This window comes from Taurulus bubalis, assembly GCF_910589615.1.
Source record: "Taurulus bubalis genome assembly, chromosome: 6".
Lineage (NCBI taxonomy): Eukaryota > Metazoa > Chordata > Actinopteri > Perciformes > Cottidae > Taurulus > Taurulus bubalis.
In genome coordinates this window covers 27428664-27439676 of record NC_136594.1, presented here as the reverse complement: position 1 = coordinate 27439676, position 11013 = coordinate 27428664, and positions in this window count along the sequence as shown.

The following is an 11013-nucleotide window of genomic DNA, read 5'->3' as shown; positions in this document are numbered from 1 at the left end:
GGACTTCTCGGGTGAGGGCGCAGCGTCGCGTCTCGGTGTTGTTGTTTCAGTGCTGCGGCAGGACGGTGTGCTGGAGGAGGAGGCGAGGCTTTTGATCAGGACACCGGGCAGCACAAGAGATGGAGGGTGGGGGGATGGACGGATTGTCAGGTCTGCCTTTCTATAAATAGCCTCGTCGGTCTTCACCTGATCTCTCCTTCGCTATCTTCTTTTTAACACAATTTCCACGCTGCCGAGAGGGCGGAGTCCGACCCGCTCTGCCTCACACACGGCTCTGTGTCGTCACCCCCACCCCCGACCCCCCGGTCTGCAGATGAGCCTTGTGGCTTAATCCCATTAGAATCCATTAAGTAAGGCATCTTAAACTGAGCCCCCCCTGACTCTTCCAAATGTGGGGAGAGGTCATCCTGTTTTCTGACAGGCCGGAGGGGAGGGAGGGAGAGGAGGAGGAGTTTAGGAAGAGGATGGTGGTGCCGCTTTGGAGTCACATGACTAATTTGTGTCTGTTGCTGGAAGTACAGGCAGCTGGCCAGAGTCCTTCCTCCCTCTCTCTCTTTCTCTCTCTCTCCATCCTTCCTCCCTCTCTCTCTCTTTCTCTCTCTCCATCCTTCCTCCCTCTCTCTCTCTTTCTCTCTCCATCCTTCACTCCCTCTCTCTCTCTCCCCCTCAAACACAGCATTTGTCAGCGAGCTGAAGCCGATTGCATGCATGTGTTGTTGTTGTCTGTGTGCGGTGGTCCAGGAGAGCCGAGTCACTAACTATGTCCCTCCTGTGTTGCTTCTCCTTCAGGGACTACGGCTCCAAGCGCAAGTCGGGTAAGTCGCCTGCTTTTTTAAATATTGATTCCCCCTTTCACTGTAGTTTCCTCTCTCAACTTGTTGCTCCGAACAGAAGCTGGAGATCTGAGTGATGTGATGCCGCATGACGTATGCCTCTTGTCCATGTGATGTCAGTGTGCGGTGTGTTTACTTGTCCCCGCTGCAGCGCGCCCGCCTTGCCGTCGTCCGTGTTTTGGGGAGGGTCCCGAAAGCCCCGTCAAGAGCGCCGATTTACCAATAGCATCTCCGTGTGTAAATACTCTTTAAAGGCAACAATTGCCAACCCTACAATATCACCGCGGCGTAGAGGTGTTTCAATACCTATTGTGATTTTCTCCATGTTGCCCCGACCCAAGCTCCATGTTTCGTATCCTTAATGATTGAATAGAGCCAGAAAGAATAGTTTCACAGGGAACCCTTCGGAGGTCTGTGCTCGTTAGGGGGCTTTGCTTTAGTCCTGATCTGAGTGGTCTTAAATCCCGGGACTTAAGAGGTCAACAAAAGCTGAAACGCCTCCATTGGATGCCTCACATGTAATTCAGTAGAGTGCAGAGTGAAAAACATCCGCCCCTGAACCTGTGCCACGAGCCCAACATCCGGTGGCAGACGGCCCCGCAGAGGGCATTAGCTCTTCCGCATAGCTGCTTAACAAAAGCACATGTGAGCCACTAATATGTGCACCTTGGAACCCCCGCGCGTTTACAGAGCTGCCAGAGGAAGCATCAGCCGAACCTCTGAGGTATTGACGAGGAAGAAGCAGGAGTTAGCTTGTGGTTGTCGGAGAACACGAGTCCCTTAAAGACCTCGTCTTGATGTTTCTGTAGTGGAGAGAGTGTGGCGATGCAAAACTAGTTCATATAGTATATATCAATTTTTTTTTTACCTTGTTCATAAAACCAGCTTAACACTGCGCTGTTTTAAGTAAAAGGTTAAAGATCATGAGCTGCATCTTTGTTTGATTTGTGCTCAAACTGAAGTGCAGATATGACAGTTTGTGGCGTTCGTGGGAGTGATGTGATTGTAGTGTGTATATTATATTATATTCTATTATATTCTATGTGCCCTGGGATAGACTGCCGACCTGTCCAGGTGAACCCTGCCTTCGCCCAATGTCAGCTGGGATCAGCTCCAGCGACCCTGAATAGGATAAGCGGTTTGGATAATGGAATATTATATTATACTGTAATTTATTCCCTTGGGGCTGCTCAGAGTCATCCCAGTGACCGGCAGCACAGATCTCTCTCCAGCACAATCCTGCTGCTGAAGGAGCCAAACAGTGACTTGCATTATGATGCGTTCAGGCTCTCTCAGTACACATGCGCGTTCAGCAGAGTTAATTGTGAAGCTGTCATGTTCAAATGTAATCTACTGAGAGACAGTTTGTTTGAAGGAGATGTTTTCACATTGTTACAAAATAGATATTAGAGATGAATTATGAGCTGTTTACACTCTAAACAAATTATAATACATCAATAAAACTACTAATGACGAGATAATTTGTATCAATCAAATGTAATCTTTTATTCCCTATTCATTTGAAATGTGTGTTTTGATTCAAATAACCGCTGTAGCTAACTCTAACTCAGTAAAGGGATGACATTTAGAACGTTTGATGGTTTACACTGACCTCAGGACAGTTGAAAGGTGAAAAGTCAAATATAGTGCTCAGAAAGAAAATTGAAAAGACTTCAGAAGAAAACTTTAGAAGAAAACTTCAGAAGAAAACTACAACTACAAAAAGATCCTCTGAATGACCCAAACTACAACACTTTAGTATGCCAGAAGTATTTTCTAATGCATAGTGTGAAATTCAGAAGCCAGCATCTGCAGGAAACCCGTCTGGGGTCCGGGTAGAGGAGCTGAGTGAGATTCACACTATTTGAGTTTGAGTCTGTTTAGGGACTTTAGTCCCCCCTCCAACAATACAGGGTTTTCATTTGAACACAACGTGACAAATACATTTGTAAGTGCAGTTGAAACACCTTAAATCATTTCATCTCATAATTTCAAAGAATTGGAAGTTGTCCTACAGAAACCAAACACTGATCACCTCTCCTCTTGTGAAGCGCGGGGACTCAGATGTCAGCTGAGGGTCGGGGGTCCCGGTGTTCCCCTCGGTTCTGCAGATGGAGCTGGTAAACTCAGGGGACGGAGGAGGGTGCTGTTTGGGCTGTGGAGGCCATGGGGGGCGGGGCTGTCAGACAGACACTTGTTTGTTTGTTTGTTTGTTTGTTTGTTTACGTGGCACGATGGAGAAGATTTCAGCCTGATGTTGGAATGGCTCTGTGTGTGTGTGTGTGTGTGTGTGTGTGTGTGTGTGTGTGTGTGTGTGAGATAAGATAAGATTATCCTTTTATCAGTCCCACAATAGTGGCTTTGTAGTATTTAGCGTTGCAACGGATCATACAACTGGAGGTTCGGATCGTATCACGGCTCAGTCACGTTTTTATGCCGCCGATACTAATTGATGATCATTGATGATCCATATTAACAGAAACAGATCACTTTGATCCAGACCAAAAATAATCTCAACCGCTCTGAAGTCTATAAACCATAAACAATTCTAAACTTTGTAAAAGTAATACATTGTGTATTTTATTTATACAAACAATACAAATGATAAATGATAATAAAATATTGTATTTTTACGGATAAAAAACTAATCTCGTCACGAGAGAGAGACATAGTCTTAATGATGGATCATAATCTGCTTAGAGTTCAGTGTAAAATCATAATTCATCTCATATCTATTTATGTTGCTGTGAAAACAACTCGATTTATTCAAGTTTCTCACCAACACCTCATTTTACGAGATTGAACTGAACGCATCATAATGTAACTGAACAGAACCTCCGTACGCTAACGCTAACGCAACTAGCTCTCCTGTTGATTTCAACACAGGCTGGTTGTTTACAGTGTGACATTATCAGGTCTCCCATCGGGTTAGCTAGAGCAGAGCTCTGTACAGGAATGCCATTTGTCACAGTCTTCCTGCTAAACACGGCGTCGATACCAGTTAAGCTTCTGCCTGTGGTTTGACATTGTTAGCGGTGGAATCCCTGTCTTCTTCACAAGTGTCCCATCAATACTGGTTAGCTGTTATTGGTTGCCTTTGTCGTGGTGTCAGGTGACCAGGGTTTATCATTGAAGCTGGGGCCGTGTGGAGGACCTGCAGGGAGAGCCAGCAGGAGGTTGGACCTTCAGTCTGTGTGAGGAGAACTGCCTTTGTTCCCTCCTCACTCTCCCTGTCGGAGGAGTTCTGTGGAGAAGACTCTGAGCACATAATGCCGATGTCAGATGTCTCCTCCAGCCAGACGCTTCTGCGTCCTCAACTCTCCTCTCGCACTCTTTAAAGACCCCAGCAACTCCTGCTGATGAACAGCTATTGAGGGAACTGCGGTCAGATTTGGCGTGGTCACATTCCTGCAGCCCTCAGGATGTACCGTACAAATGCTCTGACTGCTCGTCTGGTGCCATGATCAGATGAAAATTGCAATATGTGTTTTGGTTCATGACCAAATAACTGCAAAACTGGTGACATTTCTACTGATGCTACATTGCCTTTCATGCCAATGAGCAAATGATAGCATGCTAACACACCAAACTCAGAAGGTGGACAAGGTCAACGGTAACTGGTTGTAGCTCCACCGGAACTGATTTCTTAAGGTCAAGACTGATCTATCGGCCTAGCTCTAAACAATAAACCTTCTCAAAGTAGCAGCGGGCCCCTTGTTTGTTGTCCCGTTGATAAGTTAGTTGGGTCCTCATTTACAAAGTATTTGTTCCCTAAAAATACGAAATCTGAGAGGGGACAGTCCAATCCAAACCGGGAAAGACGGACTTCAGACCGGCCATTTTTCACCATCCATAGATCCTCAATAGCAGAGTAATGGAGACGTTTGGGGTCAGACTTCTTGGAAAATTACACACAGCAAGCAAAACCCTGCTGCTCTGCTGGTTAGTGGCGCCATCACCCAAACCTGAGAGGAGTGGAGCATCCGTCAGTGTGAGGGGAGGGGGTCAGCGGGCCCACAGTCAGAGAGTTAATACCAATCAGATGTTGGGCGGCGGACTGAGAGCCGCCCGGTGGGTAGTAATCACGCTAGGGCGTTAGTGAGCGGGGTCCCTCCCTCTGGGGCCAACTTCAATCCACTAAAGCTCCTGAGGCTCCTGAGGGTAGCGGGTTGGGGATTTGGCTCTTTATTGTCTCTCTGGGGGTCGAGGCAGAGGAGCCGCCGGCTCCACAACAGGGGCAGCGCTCCAGGATCAGCTTTTTTTAAATCTTTACATTTTGAACGTTTTTCATGGCGTGACAAAACGAGATGCACTTGTTGAAGGCCGTATTCAGGAACACTGTCCGTGTTGATATTCATACCCCTCATGGTTACAGTTGCATAAAGCTCCTCACACACAGCAGAGATGTCCCTGCTGGAGGTGTTGAGACCGCTCACGCCTCTCGACCCATGGAGGGCCGCATTTATCCATCAATTACAGAATCTTACCGTAGCATTCCATGGCAACTTTCAATACGTTCAATCCTATCGTTCACTTCATTGTTCCTGGAAAGACATAGATACATGTTCAAATAGTTTATATACAGGGAGATGAAGGGTCGTCTGGGGTGAGAGAGGCATTTAAGACCAAATACAGGCACACTGTACAGCTCGTGATGATGAACATTTCTTGTAGTATTGTATAGGAAACCTGTTCTCACTCTCAACCCGTCAAATACAGGCGCCTGACCAGTGGCCATTAGCACCTAGGAACCCTTTAGTGCCTATGAGACACTCTGGGCTTTCCCATTAGTGTCAGTTTTAGACGAAACCACAGTCTTTACTAAACCTAACCAAGTACTTTTGTTGAGTAACCAATCCCAAAAAAACAAGTGAAGCTTCGCCTTTATTTTGACACCAAGCAGAAACTGACACGTCCAAAACGGACAGTCGAGGAGAACCGTCGTGAGAAGCTGTATGGTCCACTGACCAAGCGTTGGTGTTGGAAGAGCTTGCTGTGAGAGTGTCGGGGAAGAAAGGTCCTCCTCGCTCAAGCAGCAGAAGTTGCAGCAGCTTTATTTATAAGCAGGCCAGTTGAAGGCAATGCTGAATAAATAGATTTAAATGGTTCCTCTCTTGCAGCCTTGGGTGGTGAATTCCATCGTTGGTGCAGAGCTCACACAAAGGGCTGAGGCCCGGGCCTGTGGCTATTTGTTGCAGTGCTGGCTCACTTCCAGGACACGATGACAGCCAGAAGCTAAAATATTATTCTGGCCCTAAATCAAACTTGAAGCCATGGCCTCCCTGAGATATACCACGGCAGCTCTATCTGCTGCACCCCGCGCCTTTGTGACCGTGATGTATGGCGCTTCATTTCCTGGTTGGGGGGGGCTGAGATGTTTTTTTGGAGAAGGAGAGCGAACTTTAGAAGTGGCTGACGCCCATCTCAGACATTCCAGGAGGTCCAGATAGAGGGAAGGAAGGAATGGCGAAGGATGTGAAGAGGGGTGGGGGTCTGGGGTCTGGACGGTCTGTACTATAACTGTACCAACGCTTCAGCTCACTTGCCCTCAGATGCACTTCCCTCTCTTCAGCATGAAGACAAACACAGCGCTCAAAACCCCGCGGCTACGACTTTGTGCCTCATCCCCCGGTTTCCCTCTTCGCCTCTTCATATGTTGTGATGTAATGAAGGTGTGCTTTGCCATACTGTTGCTTCCGCATGCTGTCCAACTGAATAATCTCTCTGCTTCTCTCCTTCCCTCTCTTTGTCTGCAGTATGGATGTACGGCTTTACAGACAGCCCGAGGAAAGAGGCCTCAGGTAGCCTTGTGTGTGTCTAACACGTTGACTATGCATGAGCCGCTGTGAGAGCCACGCACCAGCTGCATCGCTTGTTTTCTCCTTTTCACTCTATTTCTTTTCACACTTCAGCTTTCTGTCAGCATCTGCTTTGCATGCTCCGTCACCATCCTCTCCTTCATCCCGTCTGCTCAAATCCAGGCTCTCTCTCTCTCTCTCTCTCTCTCTCTCTCTCTCTCTCTCTCTCTCTGCAGTCTGTCCATCCATCTCTGCAGGCCTGCTCGGCAGCTGGGCACAGAGCGCTGCATGTGGCAGCGAGCCTCCGACTGAAATGAGGTGTCGAGTCTGGTTCTGTACATTTTGTCTGCCACGTGGCGGCAGAGCTCTGCCTGCGCTGGTGACCCCACTCGCGGTTGGGAGTCGAGAGCAGCGAAGAGGGATCGTAGTTGTCACCACGACCAATACGACCAAGAAACATCCCGTGAAAATCACTTATTTTGCCCCCAGGCCACATACAAATGCCCATTTTTTTTCCGCACAGATTCCTTGGGGATTCGTTGGCATTCCATCAGAGATTTCGCAGTCAGCACGAGTTTCAGAACAACAAAGACAAAACACGGCCATGTTTAAGTGTATAAATGGAAAAAAAGAAAGAAATCTGGTGCAACACAAGTATGTAGACAGAACGCAGCAGGTCTTCAGGATTGATGGTATTTCCCAACAGGGCGTGGTTGCCATTAAAACAGTATAAAGCGCTCAAATAGCTGGATCTGTGCTGCTTTATTAGCTCGAGCTGACTGTGATCACTCCCCCCTCGTGGGCCGCCGACGTTCAACACAACATGCTGCTCCTCTTTATTCGTCCGCCGGGGAGAATGCTGCGGAAAAGATCAACGACCGAGTGGGGCAGGAAGGTTATGAGCATTCCCTGGAGTTCTCACGACATGGAGGGAGATGCTTGGACGCACAAAAAGCTTCCGCATACTTTTTTTTGTATTCTTCCGTGCTGCTGAAATAGAAGATTGCGCCGCACTCGTCAACGTATGACAAGGCCTTCTGTGAAGTTATGGCTGTTAGATGTCCTCGTTCCCGTGAGCGAGCCTTCATCCGGTTCTTCTCCCCTCAGATCTTGAAGGGCAGCGGCATCGAACGTGCGCTGCTTAACCAGCCAATTCAATACAAACACGTGACAAACTGACAAAGAGGCTGACGGCCGGAGAATTCGGCGTCTCGCATGCTCTTGTAATTGGGAAGATGGAGAGATCTGCTGACGAACAACGCTACGTGCGTCTCAATCAGCCAGCGCTCACGTCTCTGTTCATCAGAGGCGTTGCTGCTGCTGACGCCCCGCTTCCCTTCATGTTTGATGATGTAAATCGTCCTTTAGTTACATTACGTGGAGCATCTTCTGTATCTCCTCTGCCAAGATGCATCTGTTCGTGTAAGAGAGGGGCGAGCAGCTAACAAGCTAACTCAGCCGGCTCACTCCGCTGCACATGCTCTGTTTGGACCATCTCGGCTTTTCCCCTCCCATGTCCATCCAATCCATCCGATCCAATTCATTCGATCAGGTGGAAACCTGCTCGGTCAGCCGCCATGCTGTCGACTGATGCTCGTCCACGCGGTCTGAAGAGGCAGGTGGATGTTTGTCAGGGACTCGAGTTCGCTGCCAAGATGTGACTAACGTTAAACCCTGTGTTGACTCGTTGACTCTTTTATTGGAATATCTTCACATCCCTAGACTCTGTACCTGAGCCAACAGGTGATGCAAGTCAATGGACCATGAGAAGCATTCCAATTGTGTAATTCAGTTGTGTAAACACACAACACATATTGATCATGAAGATTTCTGAATGTAGATATGAATTACGTACATAAGGAGATATTGTCATTGTTATGAGCGGACTGCAGATATTTTGCTATCAGCTATTGTATAATTTTTATTGTAGATCTATTTTAACAGCATCATAATGTGAACAACGATCCCCCGCTGGCGCCATTTAAAACTGAATAGGTACAAATGGTTTCACTCCAAAAGGAGAACAAATGCACTGCAGGATTGCCCATATAGTGTCAATGTTTGGTGCCGACGCGGCCAAAGTTAAGGTTTGTGGAAACGTTCCTGTTTGACGCCTAAGACCAGGGTTCACATCCTGACTGGGACCATTATGCCCATGTAGTTCAGTATTTCGGGTTTCTCTCTGAAGATGAGAAGACCTGCTGGAGGCAAAGGATTTGGAAGCAGGGGAACAGCTGGTCTGGGCCCTATTCTTCGTACCTGGTTTACTGAGTTAGCTGGATAATTTTCAGGATAAGATGACGCAGGTCAGGCTTTTCGGTCCTTCGAAGCAAGTTTAGAAAAATCACCATAACATGAAATCCCTTAACCTGCTCCAGAGCAGGCTAACTGAAATTCTCTGGCTAACTTGGCCACTCCCACCGGACAAAAAAGGCAGCTCCCTTCCTCATTGATGAAGGAGCGATATTAGTTATATTAGTTTTATAGGGAGAGAGTTCTTTCAGATCGCCAAGTTCTGTTCTCACGTCATCATGGCTTCCTGTACGCGGCGATATATATAGATTAGATAGATATAGATATAGATTCTGCCGACAAGGAATCATTTATTTACAAGAGCTTCTCGAGCCGTACATTGACCACCACAAGCGCAGCCGATTGCCGATCAGAAACTTATGGATGTGTTAAAGCACTCATAATTCTATGACAGTGTTATTAGTACACCATACACATCATTATTGTAGAAAATGATTAAGGTACTCATCCGCCCATACACATATTCAAACTCCTAGTTATATGGTAATCTACACATACATGTATATACACATATATGATACATACGCGCATACAGTACATATATCTTCATAAGTATGTATTAATTCATATACTACTGAATATGACTACTACTATTTTCACAACACTTACGCATTTCTCTTGATATTTTCCGATGCTTATGTGACTCTAGCCTGATCAGCGGGGGCGACGTTAAGCTGCATTCACAAACAGGAAGTGTTGCGAATATTCACTCACTTTGGATGTGAACGCAGCATTAGACTTTGCCATGATTATGGACTTAAATTCATCATATGTAGTCGTGATAATCTCCTGCTCCTCCACGGAGAGAAGAGACGCTCTTTCTCTGAGTTTATTTGCCATCGTAGCGTTTGAAGATCATGGAATCTGTGTTCGACTCCTCCCCCTTCTGAAGAGGAGCGTGCACGAGCATCCAGATGACTGACGTCTGGTTCGAATGAACGAGACTGTTTGAGGGCGGGTCAACCTTTGAAGAACCGGGAAAGCCAGATGTCAATCATCTCGTTAATTTAAGATGGATAATAGGACATTTGATCGACTTTGTTGAGCCAGGTACGAAGATATATATACAAATATTATATACAAAATAATTAAATATAAAAATGAATATATATATATATATATTAAAAAATATAAAAATAAAATATAACAAAAAATATAACAAATATATAGATATAACAAATTAAATATATATAGGAATTTGTCCTGGCGGAAGGTGCACAACATTGAACAATAAACATTTAACGATAAACATAAAACAGAGGAGCATGAATATTTAATATTGGGTCAACAGAATATAAAAATTCAAGTTAAAATAAAGTGCACGGGATGAAGTAACACTTTGAGTTTGATGTTCATGAACCCAAATGTATTTATTTCGGCGTTACTAGAGGTCCAGTTTGTTCCGTCTGTAAAAGAGTCAAAGACTCATTCAGATTCATTGTTTTCTTTTATTTCTTGCTCCAAACTATCCTTACTATGCCGGCCTGTAAAAATCCACCATTGGCCGACCTCTGGCGCTCATGAATGCATCAGTAAATCGTTCTGACGCGGCGTTTCAAACTGTCCAACAGCGGCGCTCCGTCTGGTGAGCAGGTTGACTTGATTGGGTGTTGTGATCAGCGTGTTCTGTCTCCACGCTGTAGGACGGATGCAGTAGAAGCACAGAGGTGGGGACTGTGCCTCTTTGGCCACACTACTTCTATCGATGTGTTCCTCTTGTGTAAATGTGTCTCTCCGTGGCCAAACAAGCCCAGAGGAATCAGATGAACTCTGCCGGCAGTGAAAGGGTTGAACATCAGAGAGAAAACAGAGGGGCCGAACCCCAACTCAAAGCTTTCTTCTTTTGTTTCACATAAACATGGACCCAGCCTGCTTCTCTCTCTCTCTCTCTAGTCCACTCATATGTTTCTATTTAAGGCCAGCAGTGCCGTCTACTATGATTGGTGTGTCCCGCCCCCCTCCTCCCGACTCTCCGTCCAACGGCTGGCTCCCAAAGGCGGTGGAGGGGAGGCCTTTCCTCTCAACCGCACTGCTGATTTTCCACAGGGAAACTTCTTCCACTCACTCGC